This window comes from Pseudopodoces humilis, chromosome 6 (genome assembly GCF_049639895.1).
Source record: "Pseudopodoces humilis isolate 2021_Gansu_Grassland_sample_001 chromosome 6, ASM4963989v1, whole genome shotgun sequence".
Taxonomy (NCBI): domain Eukaryota; kingdom Metazoa; phylum Chordata; class Aves; order Passeriformes; family Paridae; genus Pseudopodoces; species Pseudopodoces humilis.
The window spans coordinates 18149575-18156900 of NC_142205.1; the positions used below are offsets into that span (position 1 = coordinate 18149575).

The 7326-nt window shown below is 44.0% G+C and overlaps 1 long non-coding RNA gene across 1 annotated transcript; it reads right to left on the reverse strand.

The window, feature by feature from the left end:
* Positions 1-4565: 4565 nt before the first annotated feature.
* Positions 4566-5787, reverse strand: LOC148184119 (uncharacterized). The gene is made up of 2 exons (XR_015772799.1): positions 5657-5787; positions 4566-5488 (listed from the first exon to the last, which is right to left on the reverse strand). It is a non-coding gene; the product is annotated as an uncharacterized LOC148184119 (long non-coding RNA).
* Positions 5788-7326: the final 1539 nt, after the last annotated feature.

The window sequence follows — 7326 nt, forward strand, 5'->3', positions numbered from 1 at the left end:
CCGAGCCCTGACATCAGCGCGGCGCCGCCTCCGCTGCGGCGCCGGGACGCGGAGGGGGGGTCCCGGCGGGCGGGGCGAGGCGAGGCGCGGCGGGGGCACCTAGCCCTCCGCCTCCCCGCGGGACAAAAGCCAAAAGCCCCGCGGGAGGCGCGGGGCGTGGGTGGCCCCCGCTGGTAGCCCCGGAATGATGCTACCCCAGAAAATCGGGGCGAGCGTAGAGGTGCTGGAGCGTGTCCAGGGAAGGGCAACGAAGCTGGTGAAGGCTTTGGAGCACAAGTCCTACGAGGAGAGGCTGCGGGAACTGGGGGTGTTTAGCCCGGAGAAAGGGAGGTTCGGGGTGGGGGGATTTATTGCCTTTCACAATTAACTGAAAAGAAAATTTCATTGGGATGGATGTAGTCTCTTATCCCAGGTAATATGGTACAGGACAAGAAGAAAAGCCCTCGAGCTGCGCCAGAGGAGGTTTAGATTGGATATTAGGCAAAGTTTCTTCACTGAAAGGGTTTTCAGGCATTGTAAGAGGCTGCCTGGGGAAGTGGTGGAACCACCATCCCTGGATGCGTTCAAAAAATCACAGACTCATGGAACAGTTTGGGTTGGAAGAGATCTTGAACATCTTCTAGTACCAAACCCCCTGCCATGGACAGCTTTCACTAGACTAGGCTTCCAGAGGGCTACCCAACCTGACTTTAGACACTTCCAGGGATGGGGCACCACAACTTCTCTGGACAACCTAATGTGTAGGTGTGCTGCTTAAGGATATGGTTTAGTGGTGCACCTGGCAGTAGTGGGTTGGTGATTTGGCTTGGTGATCTTGCAAGTATTGTCTTACCATAATGATTCTATGCTTCCAGGACCTACTCGAGGAATGTCTAGATCATTAAATAAGCAAATGGATGATGACACCACACAATTCCAGTTGCTTTCCAGTGGTATGTGTGTGTTAAGTACACATTAATTGAATCATGTTGCATCTGAATACTTGAAAGGTTTCAGAACTCCACGTAAAACCAGATTTGTGGTTTTACCCCACATCTTGCGCATCAATAAAAAGATTTACCCTTGTAACTTTGTGTTACAAATTACTTGTCTTGTAACATCAAAAAATTACTTTTTGTAACTCTTGTAACCTTCACTATCCTATGTGTGCAAGCCTCTCTTCTTGGTTTGCATGGGCCAGTTGCAAAATTCCCGTGTCCATTTCCACAGCTGCAGCTTGTGCCTGCTGCCCGTCCCCATTGCCCACACAGGCTCCTGCTAGGTGGTGGAAGACAACAGTGAGACTCCTTTGTGCTGAGCAGACCCAGGTCTCCATCTCCACCCATACACAATCCCTGCAGCAGGCGAAAATTCAGAAAGCATGAGCAACACCTGAGCTAGCGGTTTAATTAATTTATCATCTGATTAGGCAGAAAAAAGACAGAGAAATTGTTTGAGGTCAGTGTTAGTCCCAGTTTTCTTTGCCTCGTTTAATCTTTTCAGTGATTTTAATGATTTGTGTAATACGTCTCTTTACAGGAGTTGTTATGCACCACATCTGCATCTTAATTCTACAGCCACAATAATCCAAGGATGTTTCTTTCATTGGCAAGTAGACAGAAATTGTTGTGAACCGTTAAAGCTGCTGGATTTCCTGTCATTCTCTTTCAGCTGGGTTGCTGGTGCTTTATCCTGATGTCATTGAAAGTGCCAGAAAAAAAGAATATTAAAAATTATAAGAACACTATCAGAAATCAAAAGTTTTTTTACTGTCTCTCACAGTATCCTTCTGGACAAAATATCCTGCATGCAGCTAGAAACGTCCATAATAGACTGGGTGACCAGCTGACGGGCTGGGCTTGAAGTATTACGGTAAATGGGGTTACATCAGACTGTCAGCCTGGCACCAGTGGGGCTCCATAAGGCTCCATTTTAGGGCCAGAGGTCTGTAAGGTTTTTATAAATTATCTGAACACAGGAAATGAATGTACATTAAGTTTGCCAATGTTACTAAACTAGGAGGAGCTGTGGACTCCCTCCAGGGTAAAAAGGCCCTGCAGGGAGATGTGGGTAAGACTAGAGGGCTGGGCAGCCACCAAACACATGAAACTTGACACAAACAAGTGGCAGATTCTTCACCTGGGACAGGTGATCCTGCTTCTACATAGAAATCAGAGGATGAGAGCCTGGAGAACAGGCGCATGGAAAGAGATCTGAAGATCCTGGTCAGTGAAAAGTTGGACACGAGTCAGCAGTGCCCTGGCAGCCAGGAGGGCCAAGCGTGTCCTGGGGTGCACCAGGCCCAGCATGGCCAGCCGGGCAAGGGAGGGGATTGTCCTGCTCTGCCCTGAGCTGGGGCAGCCTCACCTCCAGGGCTGGGGGCACTTTTGGGCACCACAAGGTGAAAAAGATGTAAAGCTGTGTCCAGAGGAGGGCAACCAGGATGGTGAAAGATCTTGAGAGCAAGACTTAATGAGGAGTGGCTGTGGTTGCTGGGTTTGTTTGGCAGAAGAGAAGGCTGAGGGGTGACCTGAGTGGAGCCTACAACATCCTCAAAGTGTCAGCAAAGGGGCAGATGCTGAACTCTCTCTGGTGATCAGTGACAGGACACATGGAAATGGAATGAAGTTGCATCAAGGGAAGTTCAGGTTGGCCATCAGGAAAAGGGTATTAACTGAGAGAGTAGTCAATCACTTCTCCCCAGGGAAGCTGTCATGCCTCCAAGCCTGACAGAGTTCAAGGAACATGGATCCAGATGGCACTTAGTTGTGTGGTTTTGCTTTAGGTAATCCTATGAGAAACAGGGAGTTGGACTTGGTGATCCTTATCTGCTCCTTCCAATGTGAGTTATTCTGTGAAAAAGACACAACAATAACTTCCCAAAACAGCAACAAAGAAATTATATTCCCATGAACCAGACAAGACATTTCTCCATGAAGTGTGACTGCTGTGGCTTTTCAGGGATGCCACTTTGGGAAGACTTTGATACATTCCTTTCCAAGTGGCACTCAGAATTCTGTCAGGAAATAAAGCTTCGGGGTTCAGTATTGCTGAAAGGCTTTAAATGTCTAAAAATGCCATATTGGTATGTAAAGCACCTTCCCTAAAAGACACAAAGCTAGGAGCCCAACTCCACAACTCAGTTCTTCAACTTTCACTCATGTTAAGCTCTTTCCTGCAGACATCTAAAAATCCCAGAACAATTCAAAATGGAAAACTATTTACCTGCTAGCACTGCCCACAATTAATTTTGCAGACAAGATGTCTTCTGATTTAACTGATTTAAATGCATTTTATTTGGTGATCCTCTCTATCTCCCCATGGGAGAGGAGGAAGGATTTTCTCCTGCTGTTCCCATCTGTGGTGTTCTGTGCAGCCTCTTCTGCAGCATCCCTGCTGCAGCCCTTAGTGAGGGGCTGCCAGGCACAGACCACCCTTGCTGGTGGTCTTGAAAGTGTCAGGAGAGGTTCCTCATGAGCTGGAGGAGGATGAGGTGGAATGAGAGGAAGGTGCAGTAGGGCCAGGGTACTGCAAAGAAGGCACCAGTGTGAAGAGCGTGGGCTTTATCAGAGGCTGAGGAGAGAACCTGGAGCACCAGCAGGACACAACAGATGGTCCTGTCCTGCTGAAATTAAAAATGAGTGATTGTTTTGGAAAATTCACATTACAGTAAACAGGTATTTGAGGGGTTAAAAATACAAATATGAATATAGATAAGCACATATAAATTTCCTTAAAAGCATATTTAAAAATGGCTTGGTTTAAAAAGTGATATTTTTTTTATCTGTGCAGCAGTATAAAAATGCAGTGGTATAAAAATGAAATCATCTCTCTTTTTTGAGAAGAAAATAGAAAATTGAATTTGATGTTGAAGTAGAACGTCAAAGAACGAGAAATAATACTGAAATGTGCATTTTGCTGCTTTCCTTCAAATTCCAGCTCATAGGCTCAGGTGATTTTTTATGTGGACTTGCAGGAGCATCCATTTAAGTCATACCACAAATAAATGCAGCTAGCTTCATGTGAAAGATTGTGCTATTCAATAGCCATAGATAAAATGGAATTTCAGAGGGGCAAAGAAGAACTCAGACAGCATGTCAGCTGGCATAATATGAACACCTTAAGAGATAGGAGAGGTGCAAAGGCTGTGCCATTCCTTTAAAAGAGTCTCTGCAACCGAGGGTGCAGGGGAACATGGGGGTCCCCTGGGACTCAGCGTGTACCCCAGTGCAGACCTGTACAATGCTGCATGGGCTCCTCCCACTGCATGTTATGTGGAAAATACTCTGATTCCCAGGTGAGTATGGCTGAGACATCTCCACCCTGATGTATGACATAATCGCTGTCATTTCTCCTAACACAACAGCTCTTTTTCTTTTCCAAAATTTTGGATATTTATCTTGAATTGTAAAGGGAAAATAAATCAGAAGAGCATTTAGGAGAACATAAATATGAATATAAATATTTTGATGTGAAAGTTGTAAGCTTTGTTTCTTCAGGGTCAGGAAGGCATTTTTCACATGTTCTCATCTTCACTTTTCAATCCCTTTTTCGTAAACCCCTGCTTTATTGAGTAAGTATTAACATAGAGGCTTTGACTGTATTTTTTCCTGTAACTTGATGGAAGTGGACAGTTATAGATAGAAGGCTGCTGATCAGGTCACTCCATATAAAAAAAGAGCATGGAAGGGAGAAACACATCAACATTTTGTCTAAGAAAATTTAATTTCTAGGGTAGTTTGCAAATAAAAATGAGTTTTGTTGGATCACAACACACCACCACTCCAAGGTAAGAATTTTTTTAAAAATTGTGGATGAGAATGAAGCATATCAGCGGAAGTGTTCCCACTATGAGGACCCTTAATTGCTTGTGACCCTGCTGTGGGAGAAGGTATGGGAAAATTAATGCTCTGAGCAATATTTATCTTGCTGTGTGCTTTCCTTTCTTTCTTCACTCATGGTTGATGTGACCTTTTTGGACTCCAACTGCTAGAGGAGATGTACTGCAACATGCAGAGCACGTTATTATTATCTTGAATTTTCTCCAGCTCTCAGACCAAATGTTTAGTCTGCTTGGTCAGGATTAAATGTCCTTTGCTCTTGACTTCTGAAGATTTCTGATCCATATTGCACACCTGGTATGCTACTGCAGTTTTCCTTTAAAGAAGCACAGAAGCAATTTCCTTTGTTGAAATGTAACACTACAGGATATGGTTTTATGAAAACTATTTTTAAAAACATTCTCAGAAATAAAAAAAATACAGGTTTCCAAATCCTGCTTTTGGGAGAGCTAGGATGTTCTCTGCACTGACACCATGCTCCCCAGCCCTAGTCTCTTACACCAGTGCCATGCTTCAGGCCCTGTGTGGTAAAGGTGGTAAAGGTTATTCACATTACACCAGAAAAAGAGAACTTGATCACATGTGCTGCCCTTGTTTTCTTGTTTTTCAAAAGGGCCCTAAGCTGAGATTCATGGTAGATCCAAATCCCCAGATCTGGAAAGGAATGGCTGTGGAGAGAGGAACAGGAAGAACAAGTTGGGGTGCACCAGAGATTTTCACACATAGCCTCACTTACAAGCCCTTCCCAAAATGAGACTTTTTGAGATGAGGTATTAATAGGACATTAGCACCACAGGAATGAAAGCAATAAAAACATAACAAACATAACAACTCACATGCCTTCCTTTTTCCTTCACTTGTGAATCCCTGAGAGACCTTGGGAATCACAAACTGTTTCTTGAAGAGCAAAATTAATGGAGTCTGAACTGAGGCTATGTACCCACATCCCCATGCACCTTCCCTCCCTACATCCTCATCCACTTGGGATCTGCACTTCCCAAGTATGTTTTGGTGACCTCACAATGGTTGCCCCATCCCTGTGCCCATCAGGTGGGCAACAAATTGGAAGTAGCTCCAGCTGGCTCTGGGTGTGCCAAACCCAGCTGCTGCCAAGTGCTGGTACTGCAAAAGCTGAGCAGAAAGAGGGGCTGAATGCTCCTTGCCTGCCCCTCATCTCTTCTTCCCACCAGCTCCCTGAGTGGGAGCTCAGGATATCTGTGTCCTCCACCCTTCTCTCCAAACTGGTTTAAACCCAGCGAGTCCAAAGTTATCAAAGGGTCCTGGCAAGCAGGCACAAATGCAAACAGAGGCAGTAAGAGAAGTCTCATTCCTTTAGGACATCAGGCAAAAGAAAAACCCCATAGAAAGGATGACAACTCTATAAGAAAAAGTGAATTTGTTATTTGCGGGATGGCTGCATTTTGCTGTTCTGCTATATGAAATTTGATATGAAATTTGACGACTTAACTTCCCAGAAAATCAACAAGGGATTTAACTTTTCTCTTTCCACATTAAAGAAGAAAATATTTCGAATTTACACTTGTAGATGAAAGAAAAATGCATCCTTTATATTTTTAAGGACAGAAAGATTATGGCATTGGCTACAGAAAAAGCAGTCCACTTCTGGGTGAATTATGTCCTTTAAATTCAGTGAAACAGAATTACTGTATTTTTTTCCATGTTTTGGCAAAGCTCAGATAATCTGCAGCCCTTCAAAAACATAGGCACATGAAAATAAATCCTTAGATTCCCCATAATTTCAGATAACCCACAGAGACAGGGAGGCCCTGGAAAAGGGAAAGCAGGCTTTGTGGGAATCATGGCAAAGGACTATTAAAGGAAAGGCTAGATTTTGCCTTGTATATATCTGTTTATGGACAAATTTTACAGTCAGGTAATAAGTTCTATCAATTGCCATTTGATCAACTGCAGTTCCTTGACCATTTCACCCCAATTCTACTTATTGATTTCATGTGTACTTCCAACCTTGCCACTCAAACCAGGATTGCTGGGTACAGCACCTTTACAGAGGAGACAGTCACTACATTTTGGAAGAGGACAAACCCTCTGCAGTCCCAATTTCCCTGAAAATGACCCCATATTGGCTCCTGCACATTTGAGATGAACCTTAAGATAATGTCCATCAAATGACAGACATTGGAGGTTTTAAACACCAGTTAGACTTAATCTAACATTGCTTTTGCCCAGGTGTAACATTTTAGTAATTCTAGAAAGTGTTATGATATTTTCTTCATTTCAGGAAGGTCAAATCTCATTTCAGCAAATGAGGACAGTCAGAACAGTCTAAGATCACCCAAAGAGATGCAGAACAGCTTGGGTATATTGACAACATAGCATTTGGTGCCATCTTTGCTAGATTTTTCTCTTCTTCCTCCTAATTTCTATGCAGTTTCAGTCTGTTGTGCACCTGGGCATGCTGAATGCTACTGGAAGTGTGAAAGGGCAGCACTGATGAAGGGGTTTGGGGGCCTAGTCAAGCTCTGAC